General features: G+C 46.0%; 1 protein-coding gene across 4 annotated transcripts in view; it reads right to left on the bottom strand.

Moving 5' to 3' along the window:
* LOC123745939 (polyamine-transporting ATPase 13A3) overlaps positions 1-18,884 on the bottom strand; it is a 193,840-nt gene that overhangs the window by 22,913 nt on the left and 152,043 nt on the right. The window lies entirely within an intron of this gene.

The following is an 18,884-nucleotide window of genomic DNA, read 5'->3' as shown; positions in this document are numbered from 1 at the left end:
AAGAATACTATCGAGGGATGAGGGACAAGCGACCGTGGGGGACGGTCGGAAAACAAGACACACGCTCGTCCCGGAAGTCAGGACATTCAACAAGGATATGCAGGACTGTAAGAGGGACAATGCAATTAGGACAATAAGGAGCAGGGCGGCGCTCCATCGATCGTGAATTAAGATTGTGAGATCAGCAATAATTCGTGAGAATTAGGATCGTGAATTAAGCGAGTATGGTCAATCTACAGCCTTGCTTAAGCAGTTTCCCACCGCTGGTTACGGTGGTAGGAGGAAGGCCACGGGGACACACTACGTTTGAGAGTACGCAGCTTGTTACTAACCACAGAGGACCAACAACCCTGCCAACGGGCAAGGATGGAGGAATGAATAACAGGATAAAAGTCGGAATAAGGAATACCTTTATGGGAGATGGGACAAGAACGGATAGCTTCCCTAGCAGCAGCATCCACATACTCATTTAAAGAAACACCAATATGGCTGGGAACCCAACAAAACTCTACTGATTTAAATTGATTATAAATAAGAAACGGCCAATGTTGAATCTCTATGACCATTGGATGGACAGGATTAAAGGACCCTAGAGCCATGAGAGCACTACGAGAGTCAACTACAACCATAAAGGAGGAATGACAATGAGAAAGCAAGAGACGGAGAGCATAAAGAATAGCATAAAGTTCTGCTGTGAAGACGCTTGCCTCAGAAGGGAGGCGACACATATAAGTGCGGTCAGGAAAAACAACAGAGTAGCCCACACCGTCCGCAGACTTAGACCCATCGGTAAAGTTGGAAATAGAGTGGGAGTGCGAAGAAAAGTGCTCAAGGAAGAGGCTTTTCAGAATTGTAGGAGGGGTAAAGGCTTTAGTAATACAAGTCAAGGACGTACAAAACTTGGGAAGGGGGACTCTCCACGGAGGCAAGGAAGGAACAATATGTGGAGAAACATTAGAAATATGAACAGAAAGAGAATCCTGCAAGCGAGATAACCGGACAGAAAGTGGGAGACAATGAAGAGGAACAGGAACCACAGGAGGAGGAAAAGTCAAAGCACGACAGAAGTGAGAGGAAAGATGCTGTAAGGACCGCGCAAGATAGCGAAGACAGTAGTGATCCCGGCGGTCCTGGAGAGAGAGAAAGCCAGTGTCAACATACAAACTGAGGGCGGGAGTCGAACGAAAGGCACCAGAGCTGAGACGCAACCCAGTATGGTGCAAAGCATCAAGACGGCAAAGAGTAGAAGGAGAAGCAGAAGAGTAAGCAGGGCAACCATAATCGAGTTTAGACAGGACGAGAGAGGAGTGCAAATATAGGAGCGTGCGCCTATCCGCTCCCCAAGAAGTATGGGACAAAACCTTAAGTAGGTTAAGGGCCTTAGAGCACTCAACTCGGGGGTAAGAGATATGGGCTGACCAAGACAAACGAGTGTCAAAGACTAACCCCAAGAGCTTTGCGGAATCCCTGTACACAATGGGATGACCATAAAGTGACAAAGAGGGACGAAGAACGACATGCTTCCGAGTAAAAGTCATAGCACAAGTCTTCGACGCAGAGAACTTGAAGCGATGATCGGTGGCCCAAGACGACACGGCATCAATTGCAAGTTGAAGCCGTGAAGGAGAGGTGAATCATCACCCTAACAGCATAGGGTAAGATCATCAACATAGAGAGCAGAGAAGACGCCAGAAGGAAGAGAAGAAAGAAGACCGTTGAGGGCAACTAGAAAAAGAGTAGTGCTCAGAACACTACCCTGGGGTACACCCCTCATACTGCCGAAATGGGGAAGAGAGAGAAGTACCAAGCCGCACACTAAAGGAACGACGAGAGAGGAATCTCTGAAGGAAGAGAGGGAGGTTCCCACGAAGGTCAAAAGAATGAAGTTGAGACAGAATATAATACCGCCAGGTAGTGTCGCAAGCCTTTTCCAGGTCAAAAAGGACGGCAACAACGGAGGTCTTCGCAGCAAAAGCAGTACGAATATAGACCTCCAAGTTCACCAGGACATCCGTTGTGCTGCGGCACTTGCGGAAACCAAATTGAGAAGGAGAGAGGTGGTTATAGTGTTCTAAGAACCACATCAAACGAACGTTAACCATACGTTCAAAGAGCTTGCAGACACAACTTGTGAGGGCAATAGGGCGGAAGTCCTTGGGTGATGACCCGAGAGACCCTGGTTTCCGAACAGGGAGGACAACAGCATCGAGCCAGTCTTCAGGGACCGACGACTACTCCCAGACCCGATTGTACAGACTCAGTAAATACCGAGACGTGCACGGAGGGAGATGGCGAAGCATTTCATAATGAACGCCATCAGAGCCTGCTGCCGTAGAACCGCAAAGGGCTAGGGCAGACTGAAGCTCAGAGAGAGAGAAGGGATCATTATAGGGAAGGTGAAGATAAGTACAGAAATTTAAAGGATGAGATTCAAATAGAGGCTTACGAAGAAGGAAGGATTGGGGGAGATGAGAACCAGAACTAACAGAGGAGAAATGGGAACCCAGTTCGGTCGCAACCTGCAACGGGTCCGCCACAAGAGCACCATGGAGGTGAAGGACCGGTGAGACATCGGGAACGAACTTACCCGCAATCTTGCAGATATGCTTCCAGACCAGTGGGAGTGTTGTTTCGGACGTAACGGTGGAGATATAAGACGCCCAGCAAGCACGTTTAGCTGCACGGATGGTCCTACGGGCCACCGCACTCGCCTTCCGAAACAAAAGAAAAGACTCGACCGTCTGCCGGCGGCGATGTCTCTTCCAGGCTGCACGCTTACAGCGAACAGCCCGAGCACAGTCCATATTCCACCAGGGAACGCACTTCCGCGTTCCCCGAGAGGATGAGCGAGGAACAGAGTGTTGGGCAGCGTCAAAGACAGTGTCATGAAAAAGAAGGAGGGCGCGAGGGAGAGGCAGATTGGAGAGGTCGGAAACAGTAGCACGGAGAGTAAAGAGGCGCCAGTCAGCCTCGGCAAACCGCCACCTAGGGAAGGATAGAGGAGGGCAAAAAAAAGAAACAAGGATAGGAAAATGGTCACTGCCATGGAGGTCATCAAGGACCCGCCACCCGAAATCTAAGGAAAGGGACGACGAGCACAGAGAAAGATCGAGACAAGAAAGGGAGCGAGTTCGAGAGTCCAAATGAGTGGGCTCACCATCAAGGATAAGACTAAACTGGAAAAGGTTCAAAGGTTTGCCACCAGACTAGTACCCGAGCTGAGAGGTATGAGCTACGAGGAGAGACTACGGGAATTAAACCTCACTTCGCTGGAAGACAGAAGAGTTAGGGGGGACATGATCACCACATTCAAGATTCTGAAGGGAACTGTCAGTAGATAAAGACAGGCTATTTAACACAAGGGGCACACGCACAAGGGGACACAGGTGGAAACTGAGTGCCCAAATGAGCCACAGAGATATTAGAAAGAACTTTTTTAGTGTCAGAGTGGTTGACAAATGGAATGCATTAGGAAGTGATGTGGTGGAGGCTGACTCCATACACAGTTTCAAGTGTAGATATGAAAGAGCCCAATAGGCTCAGGAATCTGTACACCTGTTGATTGACGGTTGAGAGGCGGGGCCAAAGAGCCATAGCTTAACCCCCGCAAACACAACTAGGTGAGTACATCATTCCGGGTCTCTGCAGCCATCTTTATGGTGGCCGAAGCGCTGACATCTGTAACAGCGCATGGGTTCTGGATTGTACAGCCTTAGACTGAATTGGCCATAGATCCGAACACTCTGAGTGTTGATGCGAGGTCCTTTTATTGTTACGAGGACCTGTCTTGTTTCTACATTGTTGTGTTTACATCTTTCCGCCGTTGTGACATTCGGGCATTCTAAGAGTCTGTTTGCATGAACTTCAACAAGAAAATTTTGTACTATCATTTTGGTGATTTTTTTCCTCTGGTTTCAGTTCAACTAGGTCTTCTGTATTTTGAGGTTTGTGATTATATCTGGATTAACTGTGGATATGTTATATCTGCCTCTGATGTCAGGTTTGGCTCTAAGATCTGATCCTGGACGATCTTTTTCCAGTGCGGCAATGTAAGCATAAGTGGGACCATCTACTGGTTTTTTGGTTTTGAAGATGGTCCTTGGCATTGGTTTGAGGGCTGCTCTTGAGTTCTGTTTGTCTTCTAAAATTGGTTTCTTTGGGCGTTTCTTCGGTTCTTCCTCGTTTATTTGCCTTTCCGTTTCCAGCACACCAGGCTAAAAACAAACTTCAAAATAGCACCTGTCTATCAGTTTATAACCAAAATGTTAGATCACTTGGTAAACATTTTGACGATTTAAATGCATTACTCACAGCAATAGGTACTAACCTATCGTTCATTATTTTAACAGAAACTTGGCTAAATAAAGACTATACCCAGCTCTACAACTTAGCTGGTTATAAAGCCATTCATAACTGTAGGCCTACTAAAAAAGGTGGTGGCACAGCTATATATTACCGAGATACATTTATCTGCAACAGTGTTATTAGTGACAGAGATGACTACTGTGAATATACTTTTGCTCAGTTTACAATTAAATCCCTTAAATCCTCTTTGACTATTGGAGCCATCTATAGATTTCCCAATACTAACATAGCTTCTTTCTCAGACAACCTAAGGAATCTTATTATAAACAACAATCTCAACAAAAACCACATCATTCTGGGAGGAGACTTTAATATTGACCTGGGTCAACAAAATTGCTCTCAAGTTGACTATTTCCTTAACAGCATGAACTCCTGTATGCTAATCCCCACAATCACCAAACCTACCCGAGTCACTCAAACATCAGCCACTACCTTGGACCACATATGGACAAACATAACAGCTCCCCTTGTGTCTGGTATAATCTACGACAGAACAACTGACCACTATCCTACCTTTCTCATAGCGAACATGGACATAACACCACCAAAAAGCAAGAAACTTTCATTTAGGCTACACAGTGAATCAGCTTTAGACAATCTTACAGAGGCACTTTACAATATTAACTGGGATTCTGAATTCAATAATACCCATGATATAAATTCATTAGCTAACCTCTTCCTCTCCAAAACTCTAAGCCTCTACAACCTTCATTGTCCCCTTCTTACCAAGCAAGTAACTGACAAAAGATTAAACAATCCATGGCTCACAAGTGGCATTCTCAACTCAATCAACAAGAAACATGAATATGAAAAGAAAGTTAGGATTGGCCTAGTTTCAAAGGAAGTAGCTAAAAGGTACTCATCAATGCTTACCAGTATCATAAGAAAGGCAAAACTTGCATATTATGTGAATAGATTCAATGAAGCAAAAGGCAACATGAAAAGCACTTGGAAAACTATCTCTAGTATCCTAGGAACTAAACAACACTCACATAACCAAATAAAACTCTACAAGGATGGGGATATACCGTCAACTGATTTAGAAATGGCAAATGAATTTAATAGTTTCTTTTCATCGGTTGGTGCTAATCTTGCCAGTAAAATCCCACAGACTCAGACACATATTAACACATATCTCTCAGGCAGCTATCCAAACTCTCTTCTCCTTTCACCAATCAGCCCGGCAGATGTTGTGTCCATCATACACTCTCTAAAAACCAAGGCAGGGAACACCAGTGAAATTCCGTCCATTGTGTACAAGAGAGCCTCCCATGCCCTTGCCCCACCCATAGCACTACTGTTCAACAAATCTATAGAGTATCACACCTTCCCTGATATCCTCAAAAAAGCAAGAGTAACGCCAGTCCATAAAGGAGGCAATCCGGCGGACATAAACAATTATAGACCAATATCAAATCTACCCATTCTATCAAAAATATTTGAAAAAATTATTTACAAACAGCTCTATTCCTACCTCGTAAAATTCGACATACTCAACCCCTGCCAGTTTGGCTTCCGGTCCCAAAAGAGCACCAACGATGCAATCATTAGTCTCCTTGACATTATCTACTCAGCCCTTGACAAAAATGAGTTTCCGATTGGACTCTTCATTGACCTAAGAAAAGCCTTTGATACTGTTAATCACAACTACCTCTTACTTAAACTCCAGCATTATGGAATTCGAGGCCTTGCCCTTGACTACATCCGATCCTATCTTAGTGACAGACACCAATAAGTAACCATCAATGATACAACTTCTTCCACTCTACCAATTACCGTTGGAGTGCCACAGGGCAGCATCTTAGGACCTCTTCTATTTCTTATATATATAAACGATCTGCCTAATGTCTCTAATATTCTCAAACCTATATTGTTTGCTGACGATACTACCCTTATCTACTCAAACCTCAACCCACATACACTAAATAATGTTGTGAATAATGAATTTAAAAAAGTCCACTTATGGATGTCAACGAACAAACTAACATTAAACATCGAAAAGACTTGCTACATCTTATTTGGAAGCAAATCATCAAATGCAATTCAGCTACAGATAGACAACATTAACATCAGTAATAAAAATGATGGCAAGTTTCTTGGCCTATTCCTAGACAAGAGACCCAACTTCAGCACCCACATTCAACACATAACTAAGAAAGTCTCTAAGACAGTTGGTATACTCTCCAAAATCAGATATTATGTTCCTAACTCTGCTCTCCTCTCACTATATTATGCACTAATCTACCCCTATCTTAATTATGGTATCTGTGCATGGGGGTCTACCACTGCAAACCACCTTAAGCCCATCATCACACAGCAAAAATCTGCTATCAGAATAATAACTAACTCTGCTTTCAGACAACACTCAGCTCCCTTGTTTAAATCCCTAAACTTGCTAAATATTAACTCCCTCCACACATTCTCTTGTGTCAACTACATTTACAAAACCCTGTTCTTAAATGCAAACCATGCTCTGAAACTCTCCCTGGACAGATGTAATAGGACCCATTATCACCACACCAGAAATAAATATCTCTTTGATATCCCCAGGGTCAAACTTAATCTGTGTAAACACTATGCAAATTAAGGGACCTAGTCTATGGAACTCACTCCCTAGTGAATTGAAAAACTGTAAAACTTTTGCCTTATTTAAAAGCAAAACCAAAAAGTACCTAACTTCATCTTCTTAGTTTCCTACACTGAGCTTTAAATTTGCTCTGTACCTAGTGTTACCCAATCTCCTAATTTTTATGTAATATCAAACAACCTTATCATTGTGTTCATTGCTGTCTTTAATGTGCTAGCCATATGCTGTATTGTGACTACCAATTTGTTGTCAACTACCATTTTAAGCTGTCATTGCAATCAATCTTAGCTACCTATGTGCTTTAATATACTGTACCTACAATTTTCTCTCTTTTTTTTTCATTTCATGTAATCTGTTATTTTTTTGTCTATAAATTTTGCAAGTATTTACCTCCTTAAAATTTTCTTAGATTAAGGACCTGCCCGAAACGCTGCGCGTGCTAGTGGTTTTACAAGACTGTAATTACCATATTTGTATCCTCGCATTCCTTATGTACATTCTTGTATATGCATAAATAAATAAATAAATAAATAAATAAATACAATTTGCCACGGTGGTTCGTTGAGGGTTGGGTTATACTCTGGTTTAATATTCCTGTCATCTTCAGCAGTTTTCCTTGCTCTTGTTACGAGATCACTGTCCTTCTGACGTTAATTATTTCAGAAGGATGGTTAGGAAAGTCATATCCTGGGGGTACATGGTCGCACTGTACTGCATGAGTAACTGAGGGAGTAACTGTGTACTGCTACACTCAGCAGTTGAGCAAAGTGCAAATTTGAATAATCTGGGGATTATTCAAATCGAACTTTTGTCGCCGGCCATCGCTTATATACACCGGTAGGTGTCGTCATGATGAAGTGCTGCAGGAGTTGAACGGTCAGCCAGCAGAATAATGGGTTGTTTGCAGGTGTTGAACAAGCAGCCGGGGAACACATGGTGTGTGGCTTTCGGAGGCAGTGCAGTGGGGGAGGCCGTGATGAAACATTCTAGATGTCTAGCTGGAGGTTTTTTGATGTTAGAATGAAGTTAAGGAGCATGTTGGTGGTGAAGGCTTTAGGAAGAGGCAGTTTCCACTGTTATGCAGGCGAATAATGTAAACTAGGAACACCACCTCCAGGGAAATAAAAACTGAAATCCTCGAAAAAATACCACAAACAACCTGAGGCCAGAAAGAGTCATGGCCGCCGCACATATGCAAGCTAGGCTAACACGGTGCACCCCCAACCTGCAACAAAATCAGGCCCTACCCAGGGCCAGACGGAAAGACCCACTACCTCCCCCCCCCCTCAACCCCAAGGGCGAGGCTAATCACAAGCAGCACCAATTTCAATGGGAATGTATCCCCGAACGTTTCAGGAAAGAAAACCCTGAATACGCAGGTGTAGTACCGTTCCGGGCGCCTATGGTAGGGAACCCTATAGAAGCATGCAGCCCGAGTACACTAAAACACTTGGCCACCGTTCATACCACACAAGGTATAATTCACAGGAGAATGAGGCCAGCGATAACGTCTGCTCTATACGACATCAGTCAACTAACTGCCGGTGAGAGCGCTTGGGCCGGCCCAAGGCCGCTAATGGGGTCGCCGACGAGCGGCCGCGCTAGTTTGAGTGGATATTTCCTTGTTTATTGTTTCCTCTTGGGGGAGTTCTTGGGCTCTGTTTAAAGTTGGATTGCAATGTTTACCAGTTGGGGTGTGAAATGGTCCTCCTACCTTTCTGGGCGATACGGGCCCCTGGTCAATGGCAGACATTGTCCCTAGTCCTTACATTGTCCTTAGATTAAGGACCTGCCCGAAACGCTGCGCGTACTAGTGGCTTTACAAGAATGTAATTACTATGCTATGTATCCTCACAATCCCAATGTACCTTCTTGTATACATATAAATAAATAAATAAATAAACATGACTATAATCTCACAAAGTGGTGTTCATAAGCCAATGCTCCATGCCTCTCTCTGAGGAAACTAGGTTCTGGCTCGTGACTTCCGGTAGGCAAAGATCTCCAATTAACTGATGCTCTAGAATAATATAATGGATATCAGTCCGTTAGCTTCAGGGAGCCGACATGGCTCACTTCAGAAAGTACCTAATTTCTTCCTCATAGTTTCCTACCTAGTGCTTTAAACTTGCACTGTATATTGTACTACCCATTCCACTAATATATGTGCCTAAGACATGCAATTTCACAAATGTAATCATTGCTATCAACTTATAGTTATGTTGAACGCAAATTTTTGCTACAATGTACCTAATAATAGTCCTCAAATTATGCTAAAATGTACCTGTTGATAATCCTCAAATTTTACTACACTGACTGATATTCTTCAAATTTTCTTACAATATACCTACAGTATTAATATTCTTCAAATTTTGCTACAAATTACCTACTTAATATTATCTTTTTAGATTAAGGACCTGCCCAAAACGCTATGCGTATTAGTGGCTTTGCAAGATTGCAAAAACATCAATACTATATAGGCGATGAGTCACAAGAACGTGGCTGAAGAATATTGACCAGACCACACACTAGAAGGTGAAGGGACGACGACGTTTCGGTCCATCCTGGACCATTCTCAAGTCGATTCAGAACATGAACCTTGATTCAGAATGAACAGAACATCGACTCGAGAATGGTCCAGGACGGACCGAAACGTCGTCGTCCCTTCACCTTCTAGTGTGTGGTCTGGTCAACAATATTATGTACGCTAATAAACCCAATGTTAAAACCCAATACCTTCTTGTATATATACATAAAAAAATGACATTCACTGTCCAATACACTAAAGGCTGTGAGCCTGTGGAATGTTTCTCTTATGTTCATCCCCATCTGTTCTCGTGAAGCAAAGAATTTAACAAATTGTCGTGGATTTTCTTAATGAGAACTAAATTCCACTAAAACTGCCGTGATCAGTCATACGATAATGCCTCAAATATGTCTGGACGATATACTGGATTGCAAGCACGGAGTCACCAACTATATGAGAGTGCCATCTATGTCCCCTGTGTTGGACACAGCTTGAACTTGGGGGGAGTAAAAGCAATAATGTTGTCTACAGACTTAAATTCTTTGATTTTTTCAGCATCTGTATTCATTTTTTGCTGGTTCTACTCATCGCTGGAATGTATTGACATACTCTTTAGGAATTTTTTTTATGGTCAAGCGTCTGTGACACACGATGGTCAGCACATTTTGATGCTGTTCGGGCTCTGTATGGAGGGGGGGGGGGTTCGAGAAAATAAATCGTGTACTGGATTCTCTATCTCTGACAATGTGAATACAAGGCGAGAGGCAGAAAGATTGAGCAAAAAAATGGAGAATCTGGAAACACTTTCTCACAATTCATTGGAATGACATGATAATATGAATGAACAGAACAAACAAGGTCCTGCCGTCAAAGGATGTGAACATCCTTGTTGCCACAAATTTTCTTGAGTCTATGAAACCTATCTTCGGGAAACTAGAGACAAATTTAGTGAATATGAATTCAAAGCCAGCTAGGAGTATGTGTCCAGATGCAGATCAGTGATGGGAAAAATGGGAACAAAAACGAAGTGTGCGTCTTAGTAGAAATGATGGATCAACAGAAGAGGTACTTCTCATTAAAACAAAAAAATTCAAGTTGGAAACTTTTTCCCTATTCTAGACATTATAATCTTTGGACTGACAACACGTGCAGACGCTTGTTCACAGATTGGAAATCTGTTTTCTTTCTTCAGTGAATTGAAAACCATTGCTTCTGATGCCCTAAAGAAAAACTGTAAACATCTGACTAAATGTATCACGAAGACCTGAATTATGATGACCCTTTAAATGAATAATGCACTGTGTCGGGGACAGGAAGCAAGGGTGTATATATATACACACATTAGGCTTTTTGTCTCTGTTTGAAAAACATTTGACGACACGGTGTAGTAGTCCTGGCATGAAGCAACCATCAGCTGACTGGCGTTGTGCTTACCTATCAACCCAGATTGTTGTAGTGGAATCTGTGAGCAGAAGACGCCTTCTCTAACTCCTTACCTCGCCCCCTGACTGCACTCCTCCCTCCCTCCCTACCTACCTGCCTATACCTGCCTTCCCACTCACCCTAGCTCCTTGCCTGCCTTCCTTTCCCTCCCTGTCTGACTGCTTACCTCCTTCCCACCCACCCTCCCTCCCTCACTCCCTCGGCTGCGAGTTATGGCAAGCTTTTTTTATTATTTATGAAAGAGCACAAATACAATAAAAAAACTTACAAAAAATATGACAAAGAACAGTACAAATGAACAGTAAGGAATCCACACGGGCTACAAGCACGGTCCAAAACAAAGGCAAGAACAGGAAAATAAAGAGCAACACAAAATACAAAACTAGCACAACACATAAAACATGGCATGTATACAGGAAACACATGAAGCACAAGGGGTACACACGGAAAAACATAAAGCTTTAGGGACAAACCAAGCTAGAATGGCTACAGGTACAATGCAAAAAACCAACACATTTACAAACACAATCCCGGAACACGCAGCAATCGAGAAGAAAAAACACCCACACACAAACAAACACCGGAAGGCACAGGAACCGGGAACTAAATACAGAACCACACCCAACACATACATGAAAAAACACAGCAACATGCAGGGATCGGCAAAAATGGAAACACAAAACACGCCACAACAAACACCAGAAGGCGCGCACGCACGCACACACACACACACACACACACACACACACACACACACACACACACACACACACACACACACACACACACACACACACACACACACACACACACGCGTGCGCACGCGCGCGCACGCACGCACGCGCGCACACACACACACACCTTGTCTTGTGACCATCGCGTTGGGTGGACGTGGGGTTGGGAGCTCCTGGTTCACTAGTGGAGTGGGAGGGGTAATCAGGCAAACTCGAAGTGAAAAAGAGTGTACAAGTGAATGAAAAAACCTTGGGTTTTGACCAGAGCCATAAGGTAGTGAAGAAAAACAGTTTAATTAGCGTAATTCAAAATAGTGTGCAGTGGCAGTGTGCAGTGTGGAAGCAGGCCTCACCGACCTCTGACCGCGTGACCTCACCTCCCGGCAGCAACCCTTATACCACCACGTGGGACGACGATTGGAGATTCACTCACCTATTGTGTTAGCAGATTGTGCAAGGTATTGAGGAGCGCCTTTTTGGCTAGATTGTTACTGCAATGACTAGAAGGGGTTCAAGGTCAATCACCAGCAGGGATGAGGAGGAGGACAGATTTATAGACAAATTAATAGGGAAATTTGTAGAGAGAAGGAGTGATTGGTTGGAGGATCTAATCCAGGGGATTAAAAGTGAGGTATTTCAGCAAATACAGGATGCGGTAGAGAGGCAGAAACAAGAACTTATGCTCTATGTTCAGGAAGAGATTAGGAAGGGAAGAGAGGACTGGGAGAGGGAATGTGCTCGTATCACAAACGAATTAGGAAGGATTAGCAGCATGGCTAAGGATAGAGGATTAGTGGGGGATGGGTTAGTGACTACGGTTGGGATGGGGAATCCCCAGGGGACAGGCTACCAGCATGACAATGAATTACCGAGGAGACGGTCTATTATAATACATGGATTATTCGAATCTAGGGCACCAACAAGACAAGAGAGAATAGAAACAGAAAAATACGAATTGCACGAGATATTGAGGTGTATTGGAGCAGGAATGGCAGAACACGAGGTGGATATAAATCGACGGGTTGGACCTTACAATTGTACCAAGAATAGACCTGTTCTGGTGCAATTCTCCAATGAGGAGGCAGTGGAGTACATAATGAGGACCAAGCATTTACTCAGAGGAAGTGAAACCCATTACAATGTGTTTATAGAGAGGTTTATGACGAAAGATGAGCAAATAGCCCACAAAAATAGATGGCAACAACGACACCGAACTAGCCTTTCAGGTAGTCTCACCTCCCAGGTCATAATCCAGGTCACCTCCCAGGCCACCTCCCAGGTCACCTCCCAGGTCGCATCCTCCCCAACTCAGCCCTCCTATACCTCCCCCCTGCCTCAGCCTCCCAAAACCCCCCTGTCCCTTCCACATTTGCACCTCCCCAACGATTCCCCTGCCCCTGCTACATCACACTTGTCAGCGACCCCAGTGGGTCAAGCCATGCCCTCCCCAAGCCCACCTTCCCATCCCCCCTCCCCAAATACCCCTTCCTACTCCCCTGCCCCTTCTATCCCATTGACTTCAATTCCATCTACTCCATCCCAGCTTCCACTGCACCCCTCTTCCACTCACCCCCAAACCCCACCCAACCCTCACCCCTCCTATGCACCTCCAACCCACATTTAACCCCCTCACCTTGTGACCCCCTAACACCTTCCCCCATCTCCCTCTTCCCCTCTTCTACCCCAAAACCCCCACCTACCCCCGATTCCCCCCTAACTAATATACCGGCCCTCTCTTCCACTCCCAGCACCCATGCTCCATTCTCATCTCAGCTCTCCGCCCTCAGTATCCCTCTCCCCCCCAACCTCTCAACCTCTATCTGACTCTCAGTCTCACTCTATTTCTCAGCCCCCCTATGCTATTCAGACCCCTAACTTTCAGACCCATTATGCCCTTCCTACCCCCCTAGATGCCCAGACCCCATTCGCCTACCAGGCACTCCCAGGCACCCCCCTAGCACCCCCCCACTCACCCCCACAGCCCCCACTTGCCCCCCAGACACCCCCCAGTTCCCCCCAGACCCCTGGTGAAAGGGGGAACTCTGACACCCGAGTTTCCAAGAAGAGTCTCAAGGTTTGGTACACCAATGCTGATGGGGTAGCCAATAAAGCAGAAGAGATAAAAGAGTTAGTGAGGCAGACCCAGACATAGTGGCAATAGTGGAAACTAAAATAAATGGTATGATCTCGGATGCAATCTTTCCAGAGGGGTACCAGGTGATAAGAAAAGAAAGGACACAGAGACAGGGAGGAGGAGTGGCACTACTAATAAAGCGGAAATGGAAGTTTGATGAGTTGGAAAATCCGGGTACCAATGAAAGCACGAGCTTCATACATGGAACTCTGACAGTGGATGGGAAGAAGATTGTAATCTTGATACTCTACAATCCCCCACCAAACAGTAGAAGGCCCAGGCAGGAGTACGCGGACAGCAACAAGACATGTATGGATGAACTGCAGAGGGCAGCAACTTTAGCGCATAGAATGAGAGCGAAGCTGCTGGTCATGGGGGACCTAAATCACGGAGAGATAGATTGGGAAACGAGGAATCCCCATGGCGGGGAAGAGACCTGGGGAGCGAAGCTGGTAGACGTTATTGACAGGAATTTCCTAACACAGCATGTGGAAGAAGATACTAGGGAAAGAGGAGGAGATACGCCCAGCCTATTAGATCTCATTATCACTCAGAATGTAGAAGACATCGAGCAGTTGGAACATGAAATACCACTAGGAGCTAGTGACCATTGTGTCCTAGTCTTTGACTACATGATGGAGTTTAAAATTGTGACCAAAGGACAAGAGGTCCGGGAAAGGAGACTTGATTACAGAAAAGGGGACTACAGAAGGATAAGGGACTACCTGGGAGAAGTGCAGTGGGAGGAAGAACTTAGAGGAAAAACAGTGCAAGGTATGATGAACCAAGTCATATTGAAATGCAAGGAGGCTGAAGATAGATTTATTCCAACAATAAAGGAAAAAAGCAGGAGGGAATATAATAACCCATGGTTTAATAGACAGTGTCAAGAAGCAAAGGTGAGAAGCAGGAGGGAGTGGAGGAAGTACAGAAGACAAAGGACAGAGGACAACAGGATTAGATGTAACAGAGCTAGGAATGATTACATTAACATAAGACGAGTGTCGGAAAGAAATTATGAGAATGATATTGCAGTCAAAGCGAAAAAGCAACCAAAATTACTACATAGCCATATAAGAAGGAAGATGTCGGTAAATGACCAAGTGACAAGACTGAGGAAAACAGAAGGGGCATATACAGAAAGCGACAAGGAAATCTGCGAGGTACTGAATGCAAAATTCCATGGAGTGTTCACAACCGAGCCTGAGCAGCTCCCTTTGTTAGAAGAGATTACCCAAGATGAAAGACTATCAGATATAGAGGTGACAGCAGAGGATGTAATGAAACAGTTGACAACACTGGATGCAAATAAAGCTGTTGGACCAGACAAAGTATCACCGTGGATACTTAAAGAGGCAGCGCAGGCTCTCGGCGTGCCTCTGGCAATGATCTTTAATGAGTCACTTATGTCGGGAGAATTGCCCAGTTGCTGGAAGGAGGCAAATGTCGTACCGATTTTCAAAAAAGGTGATAGGGAGGAGGCACTTAACTACAGACCCGTATCACTGACAAGCATCCCCTGCAAAATACTTGAAAGAATAATTAGGCTAAGACTTGAACACCTGGAGAGCATTGGGTTTGTAAACAAGCACCAACATGGGTTCTGGACAGGGAAATCATGCCTAACAAACCTTTTAGAATTCTATGATAAAGTAACAAGGATAAGGCAGGACAGAGAAGGCTGGGCAGACTGCATATTTCTTGACTGCCAAAAGGCCTTTGATACGGTACCGCACATGAGACTGCTAAACAAACTTGAGAGGCAGGCAGGAGTAAGCGGAAAGGCCCTAGTATGGGTGAAGAACTACCTAACAGGAAGGAGCCAGAGGGTAATGGTAAGGGGCGAAAAGTCGGACTGGCGAACAGTAACAAGTGGAGTACCTCAAGGATCGGTGCTGGGACCAATCCTCTTTCTAATTTACGTAAATGATATGTTTACAGGAGTGGAATCATACATGTCAATGTTTGCAGATGACGCAAAATTAATGAGAAGAGTTGTGACAGACGAGGATTGTAGGATCCTCCAAGAGGACTTAAACAAGCTGCAGAGATGGTCAGGGAAATGGCTACTGGAGTTTAACACCAGTAAATGTAAAGTTATGGAAATGGGATCAGGTGACAGGAGACCAAAGGGACAGTACACAATGAAGGGGAACAGCCTACCTGTAACGATTCGAGAAAGAGACCTGGGAGTGGATGTGACACCTAATCTAACTCCTGAGGCACATATAAATAGGATAACGACAGCAGCGTACTCTACACTGGCGAAAATTAGAACTTCATTCAGAAACCTAAATGAGGAAGCTTTTAGGGCGCTTTACACTGCCTACGTGAGACCCGTCTTAGAGTATGCCGCACCATCATGGAGCCCCCACCTGAAGAAACACAAAGAAACTGGAGAAGGTTCAGAGGTTTGCGACGAGGCTTGTCCCAGAGCTACGAGGGATGGGATATGAAGAGCGGCAGAAGGAACTGAACCATACGACACTAGAGAAAAGAAGGGAGAGAGGAGATATGATAGGGACATATAAAATACTCAGGGGAATTGACAAAGTGGAAATAGATGAAATGTTCACACGTAATAATAACAGAACGAGGGGACATGGGTGGAAACTGGAAACTCAGATGAGTCACAGAGATGTTAGGAAGTTTTCTTTTAGCGTGAGAGTAGTAGAAAAATGGAATGCACTTGGGGAACAGGTTGTGGAAGCAAATACTATTCATACTTTTAAAACTAGGTATGATAGGGAAATGGGACAGGAGTCATTGCTGTAAACAACCGATAGCTAGAAAGGCGGGATCCAAGAGTCAATGCTCGATCCTGCAAGCACATATAGGTGAGTACATATAGGTGAGTACACACACACACACACACACACACACACACACACACACACACACACACACACAGCAACACACGCAAATTACATCACTTACCACCAATGGGTTTCGAGAGGGGAGGGGGAGAGAAGAAGACCCCCTCCCCACCAACCCTAGACACGCCACCCCAACTAGTGCTTATGCAGATACTCCGCCTCCGGAAACCTGATACAGTACGCCTCCCAACGAAGCCACACAACAGGATGGTCCTCAGGAGAAAACCGCCTACGAGGCCAGTACATATCCAGAACCCGGGACACAAAGGTATGTATTAGAGGGACCAAAATAGTAAACGGGCATAAGGGGGGAGGAGGGACCAGCGCCACCTGTTCCCACGAGAAGGATAGGTTGTCGACATCCAATACATCAAGAGAGTGAATAGATATCGTAACTAGTTGCTAAGGGGCCTCGTAGCCTGGTGGATAGCGTGCAGGACTCGTAATTCTGTGGCGCGGGTTCGATTCCCGCACGAGGCAGAAACAAATGGGCAAAAGTTTCTTTCACCCTGAATGCCCCTGTTACCTAGCAGTAAATAGGTACCTGGGAGTTAGTCAGCTGTCACAGGCTGCTTCCTGGGGGTGGAGGCCTGGTCGAGGACTGGGCCGCAGGGACACTAAAGCCCCGAAATCATCTCAAGATAACCTCAAGATAGGCACCCCTGGAAGGGGGCGGCAACACTGGGGGCAGCACCACAGGAGGAGGCACCACAGGGGGGGAGCACGTCAGGGGTAACATCCAGAAACACACCCGCCCAGGCACGGGCACTGAATCTCCATGGCAAGCATCCTTTCTGAGAACCGCCACAAGGCCCAGGGGACGCACCACCATCCGCAGCATCCGTCACAAGAGGTGGGACCACCTCCCCCCCCCCCCATTGGGGACCCCACCACAGGCGGCGGCACAAAGACACCCACACCGGAACCAGCAGGAGGCACATGAACCTCTGCCAGAGGTTCATGTGCCGAGCCCACTCCGCCGCCCAGCACCACACCAGTCCCCCACACACCAATATCGCCCTCCACAGAGGAGGTGCCCTCAGAATCCTCAAAGGCCCCATTTTCAAGCACAGCAGCACTCACGAAGTGGCAACACACTCCGAACCGTACGTGAACGATTGGTCACAGGCCGCTGATCTGATCATCGGAACTGGCGCCACCAGCAGGAGCCACCTGAGGAGAGCCTCCCGCCGGCTGCACCACGCCTTGCAGGGTGTGATCCCGCAGCACAGCAGCTTCGACGACGGAGGGCACAAGTCCACACTTCAAAGCTGACACCGAAGACAGGGTAGGCGCCACCAGAGGTGGCGAGGGAGCCGGCGGAGGCGAGGGAGCCGACAACACCACAGGGGCAGCAGACGGCAGGGAAGCCTCCGCCACCACACCACCAGGCGACAGGTCGGGAGGGACCAACGGGGACCAAAAATTCTCTTCCCGAAACAAATTCACAGGACCTCCCGCCTCACCAGTGTAGTTCGCCGCTTGGTGCCCCTGAAGGCCACACCGGAAACACGTCCTGGGCTCTTCAGCTTAAAAGGTGCGTATGGTGTAGCCCATCAACGTGATGGCTGACAGAATAAGAGACTGAAGACAGAAAACGACAGTCCGAGTCCCGTTCGAAAACTCCCCCCCTTCCCGCCACTGGCCGGAAGAGACAGTTCATTCTTAGGGACACCACCGCCCCATCTTTACTGAAGTAACGTCGGAGAACTCGAAAGGGACCCCATGCAGCGCCACATATGTGATGGTGCAGCGGCATCAGAAACAGCGACTGTACCAGCATCATCAAGGAGGAAGAACGAGCGACCATCACAACGGGCCATCAAATCCCTATAAACAGCTGGAGAGCCGACGTTCACAAATACTCGATGGTTCGTGAGGAACTGCGCCCCACAAACATAAGCCACATTTATCTGGAGCATATCCAGGACTACCACTTCTACTGCCAGGTACGATGTCCTGCCAGATAATTCTGGGCTAATCGTCTCCTTACGGCGGATAGGTGGATGGAGGAGGGGGGGTCCCCATGACGCCAAACAATCAGTCGGAGGTCCGCGCCCCTGGTCCGGCCACACTAACAGCCGGGTCAACACTGAAAGCAGCGCGCAGAGCACACCCTCACCCGACGACCTCTGGTGGCCGAGTCCATATGGCAAGTGGTGTGCAACGAGCATTAGGTTGGGTGTTTCACTTGTTTATATCTCAATGGTAGAGGTTT

Source organism: Procambarus clarkii, chromosome 78 (assembly GCF_040958095.1).
Source record: "Procambarus clarkii isolate CNS0578487 chromosome 78, FALCON_Pclarkii_2.0, whole genome shotgun sequence".
Taxonomy (NCBI): domain Eukaryota; kingdom Metazoa; phylum Arthropoda; class Malacostraca; order Decapoda; family Cambaridae; genus Procambarus; species Procambarus clarkii.
Note: the sequence above shows the minus strand (reverse complement) of the source record. Positions and strands in the feature narration are given on the sequence as shown.